This window comes from Adiantum capillus-veneris, chromosome 4, assembly GCF_014529385.1.
Source record: "Adiantum capillus-veneris isolate H3 chromosome 4, ASM1452938v2, whole genome shotgun sequence".
NCBI classification, from domain to species: Eukaryota; Viridiplantae; Streptophyta; class Polypodiopsida; order Polypodiales; family Pteridaceae; genus Adiantum; species Adiantum capillus-veneris.
Window position 1 is genome coordinate 128,251,286 of NC_140934.1, and position 10,881 is coordinate 128,262,166.

Here is a 10,881-nt window from a genome sequence, read left to right on the forward strand (position 1 = left end):
AAGACGAACAAGCTCATGATTTGATTGCGTTGTCTGTGAAGCACACTATTACTCCTCATGTTCGTTCAACAAAATGTGAAAAATAGGCTTGGGATATTCTGACTGGTCTTTATGCAAGTGGCAATGAGGCTAAAATTTCATTTCTCATTGTGCAGATTGTTCTTGATGCTTTGTTAGATTCTTATCAGACTTTTGCCAGTACTTGGAGACTTATGACCCAAGGAAATCTAGAAGTTGTCAAGTTTGATGCATTATGCACATTGTTGTTGCAAGAGTTACTTTTTAGAAGAAATAGGGATAAACAATGTGCATTTGAACATGCCTTTATTGCTGCTCAAAGAAAAGGTGGTAAAAGCAATGTAGCCACTTCTCATGGTTCTTCTACGAGTGGTAAATCACCTCTTCCTAATGCGTCTGCTGGCAACAATTCTTCTGGGAATTCTGATGAAAAGGGAAAAAACAGTTGCATTGCCATTATTGTACAACTAATTGATTACTTGATCAAGCAGTGTCCCAAATTGAAGGCAAAAGAGGCAAAGAAGAAAGAGGCTAGTTCCCCTACATTTGTAGCTATTGTTGAGTATTTTGTGAGAGGAGATTGTGATGCTGATGTTGATGCGGAATGGGTCTTCAGTGCACTTATGATCCTTGTGTCCATGATGCATGTATGCCAATTGTTGCAGATGCTCATGTGTGGTACTTTGACGGTGGTGCTACAAATCACATTACCTCTCATCGTAACTTGCTTACCTCTCTTAAGGATGTCCCTCATGGAAATCTAGTCACTTGTGGCAACAATGCCTCTTATCTGGTTAAGGGAGTTGAAAATATTGTGCTTAATACTACAAATTGAAGTTCTTTTACACTTCTTGATGCATTGTATGCACTTGGGATCAAGAAGAATCCTTTGTCTGTATCTGCACTTGCTAGACTTGGTCTTGTAGTCAAATTTGTGCATAACAGATGTACAATACATGATCTCAGTTTTGGTAATGAAATTGGTAGTACATTTGGCATTTTATGCTGTGGGCTGTATAAGCTCACTCTATATGACAAGTGTGGGCATAATTTTTCAAACGATGTTGTGGATTCGAAGGCTATTTTAGATGCAAAACTTTGGCATGCACGTTTTGGGCATCTAAATTTTGCCAGTTTGCTATGTTTGCAGAAATCTGATATGGTTGCTTCTTTGCTGCCTCTTGAAGAACCTATCAAATATGTTTGAGAAGGTTGTATGTTTGGTAAGATGCAGCATTCAAAGTTTCCAAAGGATGGTTCAATTAGGGCTATATGCAGGTTGAGACTTGTGCATAGTGATGTTTGTGGGCCCATGCAAACCCCGTCCTTGGGCAATTACATTTACTTGGTGAATTTCATTGATGATTACTCCAGACATGAATGGGTGTATCCGCTTAAAGAGAAGTACAAAGTGTTTATGTGCTTCAAGAAATTTTGGCTATGACTGAAAATGTCTCAAAATGTGCTATGGGCAACCTCCGTTCCATTCGAGGTGGGGATTATATGTCTCATGAATTTAATGATTTTTTGGATGGTTGTGGGATAAAACGCCAATGTAGAGTGCCGTATACACCTCAAAAAAATGGTGTTGCTGAGAGGAAAAATAGGTCACTTACGGAAATGGCAGAATGTATGGTCCAAAGTCAAGCTTTGCCGCATTTTTTTTGGCTTGAGACCATCATATATTCCGCTTATGTACTTAATAGGTGCCCTACAAAAGCTTTGCAGTCTATGAATCCATATGAAACATGGCATGATAGAAAGCCTGCTATTGAGCACACGCATGTTTTTGGCTATTTGGAATATGCTTTGGTTCCACAAACGCAACGCAGAAAATTGGATGATAAGGCTGTCAAATTTACTTTTGTTGGTTAGTGTTGAAAGCAAGGGGGGATCATTTTCGCCAGATGTACATGCTTTTTTGGACTTAGATTGGGCTAGTTGTTTTGACACGCGAGTGTCCACCATTGGTTTTTGTTTCATGCTCGATAGTTCATGTATCTCATGGTTGAGCAAGAAGCAATCTACTGTGGCCAGTTCTAGTTGTGAGATTGAGTACAAGGCAATCTTCACAACTACAATTGAGTGTGTATGGCTTAGATGCCTTATGTCTGATTTTGGTGTTGGAAAAGGCACTGCCAACACTATATACTGATAGTCAGAGCGCATTGCAATTGAAAGGAACCCAGTTTTTCATGCTCGCACAAAGCACATTGAGGTGCATTACCACTATGCTAGGGAGAGGCTCTCAATAGGAGAGATAAGCTTGGCTTATGTGCCAACACAGGACAACCTTGCAAATCTTTTCACAAAGGCATTGTCTTGTGAGAAGATCAAAGCTTTTTGCAAATATTTGGGCTTACTCCCCTTTGTGGACTGATCATGTCCTCAGGGCATGGCACTTTCCTATACTCTATGTGCCAGCTCTCATTCACTGCATCACTCCCAACGAGGGTTTGTTACCATATACATGTGGTAGTGATGTGTGTGAACACACTTAGGACCGCCGAGGCATTTTTTCCTCACTAGGATGTTCCCCCCATGGATTGTATATACGCCCATTACTCTAGGGTTATATATCTTTCCATTGCACACTAAGTAATACACTCTCTATTGTGTGCCTTGAGGTTCCTTTGTCTTCTCCAAGTTGTGTGTGTATTTTATTGCAACCCTAATTCATAAGAGCATCGGTAGGGTTGTCATCCGTGTGAACTTTGGCTAAGTCAATGCGCTTGCTAGCCAAAATATCCCGTATCACATGATACCTGACCTTGATGTGTTTTGACTTGGAATGAAACACAAGGTTCTTTGCTAACATAATCACACTCTGGCTATCACAATGTAACACTGGAATCTGGTGTATACCAAGGTCTCCCACTAGAGGAGATAACCATACAGCTTCCTTGCTAGCATTAGAAACTGCAACATACTTAGCCTCCGTGGTGGAAGACAAAGGGAAATTTTGGAGACATGACCTCCAAGAGACTTTCATTCCAACAAACAAGAAAATGTAGCTAGATGTGGATCTCCTAGTGTCCACACAACCCGCATAATCCGAATCAGTGTATCCAACCATGGGTGCATCACTGTTTCCAAAGTGCAAGCACTTGTTGGCTGAATCCTTGATGTATCTCAAGATATGTTTCACTACTTCCTAATTCTTTCTGCCTAGATTTTCCATATACGTGTTGCTGACCATTCGCACTACATATGCTGTATCTGGTCGTGTGCTAATCATGGCGAACATAAGACTGCCAATTGCCAAAGAATATGACACCTTTGCCATCTTTGCCTTTTCAACATCCAATTTGGGGCAACCATTCTTGCTAAGTTTTACATATGCAGTCATTGGGGTACTCAATGCTTTCCCCCCTTGCATGTTAAAAACATGGCAAGACTTTGTGAATATACTCTTCCTGTGTCAGTTCAAGAATTCATGGCTTATGATCTCTCTTGATACACATACCAAGAAAATGATGTGCATCACCCAAATCCGTCATGGAAAACTGCTTGCTGAAAGCATCCTTGAGAAGTGCAATCACATCTTTGGATTTCCCAACTATAAGCATATCATCCACGTACAAGATCAAAATGATAAGGGAACCATCATTTAACCTCCTTGTGTACAAGTAGTGATCCTCTTGGCTCCTTAACCTTGGGATTGAATGTACTTGTCAAACTTGATGTACCACTGTCTTGAACCTTGCTTTAGACCATACAAATATTTCTTTAGCCTACACACCAATTTTGCCCTTGTTGGCTTTTTAGACTTGGTCTCAAAACCTTCTGGCTTCTTCATGTAGACATCTTCTTCAGGATCCCCATGAATAAACCCCATCTTCACGTCCATTTGGACCAATTCCATGTCCTCAATGGCTACTAAATCAAGCACAATATGTAGTGTAGTCATCTTGACTCCTAGAGAAAAAAACTCGTCAAATCTATGCCTTTCTTATGCTTGAAGCCTTTAGCAACAAATCTTTCCTTATACTTAGGCTCAGGATCTTGTGCCATTGGAGAGGGGGAATGGGGAACACACCAAACACACAAAAAGAAATCCCTATATAGCTCAGGGTATTCACAACACCCCCCTCCTCTCAAAAACACCTTTTAAAAAAATAGTTTGCACTAGCAAGACCTCGCCTGCACTCCACCCAATGCACCTACCGCTAACAAGATCACCCACCCACATGCACACACCACTGTGGGTGATCTTGAACCTCTCAACACACACAAATACTCTTAATCACTCTCTTTGCACTCACACAGACGTCTCAATTCGGGGGTGCATACTTCTTCACTACCGACACCGCACTTCACGAACCATAGCGAGAGAAAGAGAAAAGGGGAAGGAGAAATTAAAACTCGATAGGGGAAAAGTGGGCTTGATCTTGCTTCAAAAGATTGATTACAACCTTTGAAACACCATGGCCATGACTACCCCAAAATAGAAAAACATGGTTCCACTCCACAGGTGCAATCCTCTATGTAGGGAGCTCCCAAAAAAAACGTCACTATTGAACAAACACTTCCCTCAATCTAGAACCACCAACTGACTCTTTGACTACCATCATCCTCCTGCACTCGCCCTTGCAAGTAAGCACCTTGGAAAACCTTTCCATCTATTTCACTTCCAAGCTGCTGCGCAGCTCTCCACCATCGGGTGCAACTCCGATGACTTCCCTTGTGTGGCTTCAACCACTGTCATAAAATCTAAGATCTAACCAACCCAAAATATTTTCTCATATTAAATTGATCATCTAATGTGGGAGAATAAACGGGAACAAGGGTTAGGATATAGACATGTGCTTATAGATCTATCTCAAAAAGGAAAAAAGGGGTCACTATCTTTGAATGAGGGTTTTTTTCCCTTTTGGCTTGGGGAGGAGGAAAAGAACAAGAAGAGATTTATGTAGTCGGTGGTTGAAGTTGCATGAGGGAAGTTGCCAAAGTTTCACCAGATGGTGGAGAGCTATGTAGCGGCTTGGAAGTAAAATAGTTGGAAAGATTTGCCAAGGTGCTTCATTGCAGGGGTGAGTGGCGAAGGATGATGGTAGTATAAGACTCGGTTGGTGGTTTTGAATTGAGGGAAGTGTTTGTCTAGTAGTGACGTTTTTTTGGGAGCTCCCCACACAGAGGATTGTGCATGTGGAGTGGAACCATGTTCTTTTCCTTTGGGGTAGTCATGGCCATGGTGTTTCGAAGGTCGTAATCAATCTTTTGAAGCAAGGTCAAGCCCACTTTTCCCCTATCAAGTGTTGATTTTCCCTTCCCCTTTTCTCTTTCTCTTGATCTGGTTCGTGTCATCCGGTGTTGATAGTGAGGACATATGCCCCCCAAACCGGCAACGTTTGTGTGAGTGTAGAGAGAGTGAGTAAGAGGAGTCATGTATGTAGAGAGGGTTGAGATCAACTGCAGTGGTGAGTGCGTGTGGGTGGGTGATCTTGTTAGCGGTAGGTGCATTGGCTGCAGTGCAGGCAAGGCCCTGCTAGTGCAAATTGTTTCTTTTGAAGGTGTTTTTGAGAGGACATGGGTGTTGTGAATACCTTGAGCTATATAGGGGTAGTTATTTATATGTCGGGTGTGTTCCCCATTCCCTTTGTCCATCTTCTGGTGCTCCCACGGAGGACCAAACTGATTGCTCCTAGTTAGGTGCAGAGAAGCAATTTTTGGTGCTGGCCGGCATGGCGTCTCAAAGCTATGGACCGATTTTTATAGGTGAAGAGAATCCCGGCGAGTGGATTGTAGACTTTGAGCTGTATATGTTTTCATTGAGTATGCCAAACAATGATAGCAAGATGCAAAAATTTCCTTTAGTGATGCATGGTAAAGCAAAGGTAAGGTACGAATCTTTGGAAGGTGAGCCGAGGCATGCTTGGCCGGCTTTAAGGGCAAGTTTCCTACATAATTTCTGCAAAGAGGCGTCCCCAGTCGAGATGGATTCCAAGCCAAAGGCGCTCAAATAGGATGTAAGTGAAGAATTTAGTTTGTTTTTGGATTGTTTTGAAGTGTGTTGGACAGAGTTAGCGGGTGCCATGCAATTGGCCAATGGTGCCTACTTCACATAAGATAAATTCATGGCATTCCTACATCCTAAAGTGAGGAAGAAAGTGGATTTTGAAAGCCCAAAAGCCTACAACGGTGCAATGGCCATTGCAAAAGCGAAGAGCAAGAAGATAAAAAAGAAGATTGAATAGGGCATGTCGGGCTATGAAGCGACAGTGCATATTCAACCTCAGAGTCTGAGGGATGATGTTCATGAGGAGAACATGCAAACCAAGGTGTAGCTGTTGTGCCACAAAATAGGTTGCAAACCGTTCACAATTTGTATGAACAAATTCAGGAATTGCGGCTAAGTGCCTGTCATCACTTGCCCAGTCCGTCGGGAATCTGCAGAGAGCTCTAGCTTTAAACTGTCATAACTTCCACCTCGTACCTATGTTGGATGAGCAGTCTAGACAACCTTATAGAGCACTTCAAGATCTTCATAACACAAGAAAACCTGCACCTTGAGTCTCCTGAGCATGCCAATATAATTGGCCCATCCCAAGAGTCTTCCTGGAAAACCGCATCAGGTATACACAACAACTGCTACCTGTCTGCCTAGGATCTTTATATATGCTCTTCCTCTTTTCCATGCGTCTGCTAGCCCATGCATACCTACCTCTGCCATCTCTTATGGTTGACCATGCTCTTGGATTACGTTTTTTGGATATGGTTGTGCCGTCAGAATGCTATAAACATTTTTGTAGCCATGTTATGTGGTAAAATGGTGTTTGTAGGATTGGATGTGCATCACCTTGAGTGGGAGGAGTGCTCATCCATGTGATATGATTGGATCATGGATTATGGTTTTGGATTGGATCATGAGGTGGTTTTGATGGTTTATGGTGGGTGTGTAAGGATAGAGACATTGTACAACCTGACTGCCTGGAAAAGACTATTTTTGCATATGCAAGATGCTATTGTGATTGGACTTATGTGTTATGTTTCTCATGGCATCATCCCTACAACACTAGGATCATCTACATTGCCTAGCCTTAGACAAAAAAGTCGATGAACTAGGTCTTTGCTCGATTGGGGTGATGCCTAGGTCTTCTTTTTTGTTAGGCTCATCTACACGGTTAGTGCGTTGGGGGTTGAATGACCTACACGGCTAACATGTCAGGATCTTACCTTGGCTGTCAGAACAAGGGTCCTGTACCCTAAGAACTAGGTTAGTCATGGACTACGGCCAAGGGTCGGGCTAGGCAATGTGGACAGGGGATCCGTCTAGGGCAAGGGGTTAGGAGCCCGCCTATATAAAGGGAGGTTGGGAGGAGGATCCGGAGAGCCTAGTTGCCTAGTTCTTACACTGGTATCAGAGCTTAGGTCTCTCTTCCACTCTCTCTCTAAGCGTGGTCACTTTTGGCTCCTAAAAGAGGGCCTTTAGGTGAGAACCGTTGCTTTTTTGGGCCTTTTTCCATTTTTAGCAGGTTTACTTGCCAAATCGGGCAGACCTTCCTGTTTTGGACGCGCGGCTATGATGCATGAAAATCAGAGCTCTTGGGCTTGGAAGGGGCGCCGTGGGGAGATAGAAGGTAGCGTCAGCACCTCTGGGCCGTAGCCGACCTCGATATTCCCCGCCATCATCTTCTGTGAGAGCGCAGTTTGAGTCACGCTGCGTGCTCGGTTTTGGGCTTCAATAGCTTGCTGGATTCACATTCAAAGGCCTTTGGCCATTAGCATTGAACCTTGGCCACTATAAGTGGCCCTTCCCACAGAAAATTCAGCGAAGCAAGGCGGTACAGCAACATACGAGGCGATAAAACAACCCTCGGCTTCCCATTGAAGCACGAGGTCGGCAGTGCCTGCAGAAGATTATAGCACCTGCAGTTTTTTTTGAGCAAAGACTTCAAGAGTCGTTCAAGCTACGATTTCAAGAGTCGTTCAAGCGACGACTTCAAAGCAACATACGAGTTGACCATACACGGTAAAGCTTCAACCACACACGGTGCGAAGTTCACTTTCAATTATGCTTTGACTCAAAGATAACGCTTCAATCATATACAGGGCGGAGTTTGATTACATGCTACGATGATTCACTGCTACGATGTTGAGTTAGCTATACTTTGCAAGTGCTACGAACATCATGTATTTTTTCTGAGTACTTCTTACACTGCACTGTGTAGCCATGGATTCGGATATCAACATGACACTCGATTTTGAGCAAGGTACTCCCGACCCTGCCAATGATGGCTTGCGGCCGGATACTCTCAAGGAGAGTACCCACGACGCTACGACAGGAGACGATACTTATGAATTGCTCGATATTCAAGAATTTCGTGCACTTTAGACACACATGACAGTCATGGATGAAAATTTTACGGCTTTAAATGAAAATGTTACTAAACTTTCCACTTTATTCATTCAATTGGTGCAATAGCAGACTAAGAGTCCGGATGACACCCACATGCATGAGCACGTTGGAACACAAGGGCAAGGCCCAATTAATGAAACACTGCATACTCTAACTGCCAAAGAGGTAGATGATTTGTTGAAGAATTTTAAACCACCACTTTTCAAAGGCGAAGACCAGGACCGCAATAAGGATGGAGTGAACATCTTTCTCAATAAATGGGATGGAATTCACGCCTTACGGCGAACTCCGGATGCAGTAAGAGCTCTGCAAACGAGCTTAACCCTGGAAGGCAAGGCCTACAAATGGTGGATGTCTCTCAAGGAGAAGAACATCATACCACAGAGTTGGAAAGCCTTTGAATCAATGTTTAGCAAGGAATTTTTGCCTACAAACGAGGCCGATCAGAATTGGACCTCTTGGGACACGTGTCCCATGCGCCAATTTCCGTCACTCCTTGAATATATCTCTCACTATAGGGACGTCATCCTCAAGTTGGAAGGATTGGATACCTTTCAACAAGTACGAGGGTTCATACGAGGTCTAACTCCAGAACTTAAGAAGTATGTCAAATCTCAGGACCCTAAAACACTTGAGGAAGCCATAGTGAAAGCACATATTCATGATGACCCTGATGATAAGAAAACACATAACAGTAACGTGCCTGCTAATACACATAGTAACACACGCACTCAGTACGGGCACAATAAAAGAAAATTTATAGTTGCTAATTCAGATGCATCTAAAAAACCCAAGGGGTCCAGGGGTCCTCTCTCCCCTGAGGATTTTGATAAGGCCAAGAAAGAGAAGCTATGTTTTCAATGCTTAGGAAGAGGACATGGCAAAAAGGATTGTCCCAAGGGGAAATTTGCTGCCCAGGGGAAGGAGAAAGTAGTGCACACGGTGCAACTACTGCCTCTCGAGTCTTCCTCCAAGTTCTCTACAGTGGAAGTAACACACACTGAGGTGGTGCATGAATGTTGTCTCACAGATTCCATGTGGCAACAGGCCTTTGGACCACATGAGCTAGTACGTATGCACGGATATTTGGAAGGGCACAAGGTGCACATCTTGGTAGATGACGATGCTACGCACAATTTCATCAATTATGGATTGGTGAAAAAACTCAAACTGCCTCAAACTCCGAGTACCCACCACCATAAGGTAGCAATGATGAATGGACATGACAGTGAAGTATGGGATACTCAATGCCGAGCTGTTCCATTGGAAGTACAAGGGTACTCTACTTGTTTGGATTTTCAAGTTATGAACATGGAAAGGGCTGATGTGGTTCTTGGTAGGGAGTGGTTGCATAGCCTAGGACCATCACTGAAGCATAGCTATGAGCACAACAGTTTGATGTTTGATTCCCATGGCGCACATGTGTTGTTGTTAGGAGAAAAGGATATACCATCATCACCACTGATTTGTACTGCTGAGCTGATGCAGCTCGTTTCTGATAATGAAATAGAACAGGTTTTCTTGTGTTACTCACTGTCTCATTTTCTTTCCAACTTTGAGTCTGTTGAATATTCCTTAACGCCGCATGCTTCTCTCTCCTCTATTCCACCAATTTCTAATTCTACACAAGAAAACATTGCTAATTAGTTACAAAAATTGTTAAAGGAATTTCAAGATGTTTTTCCTAATGATTTGCCATCAAGTTTACCTCGACGCGTTCAGTGCAACATGGCATTGATGTGGCTGCAGGCTGTAAGCCTGTTAGTAAACCACCTTACCGTATGAGTTACTCAGAGGCTGCTTAGGTGGAACGTCAGCTTGCTGACTACCTTAGCAGAGGGTTTATACAACCCAGCTCTTCACCATGGGCTTCGCCTATACTTTTGGTAAAGAAAAAGGACGGCATTACGCGCATGTGTGTGGACTACCGGGGCTTAAATGAGGTTACAATTAAGAACAAATATCCATTGCCAAGGGTCGATGAGTTATTTGATAAGTTAACCCATAAACGAATTTTCTCAAAAATTGATTTGAGGTCAGGATATCACCAAGTCCGTAATCGGCTTGCTGATATACCTAAGACTGCATTCCAAACACGGTTTGGACATTATGAGTTTTTGGTGATGCCCTTTGGGTTAACCAATGCGCCCGCGACCTTCATGACACTTATGGATAGTGTCTTGAAACCATATTTGGGCAAATTTGTCATTGTGTTCCTCGATGACATTCTAGTTTATAGTGCTTCTATAGAAGAGCACTTACAACATCTCAGGCAAGTGTTTGAGTTGTTACGTGCAAACAAGTTATATGCCAAGGAATCTAAATGTGATTTTCTTAAGGAAGAAATTCATTATTTAGGTCATGTCATTTCATCTAATGGCCTTTGCATGGATCAATCCAAAGTGGATACCATCCAGAAATGGCCACCTCCTAAAAATCTGAAAGAATTACAGATATTTTTAGGCTTTGCAGGTTTTTATCGAAGGTTCCTTAAAAACTATGCT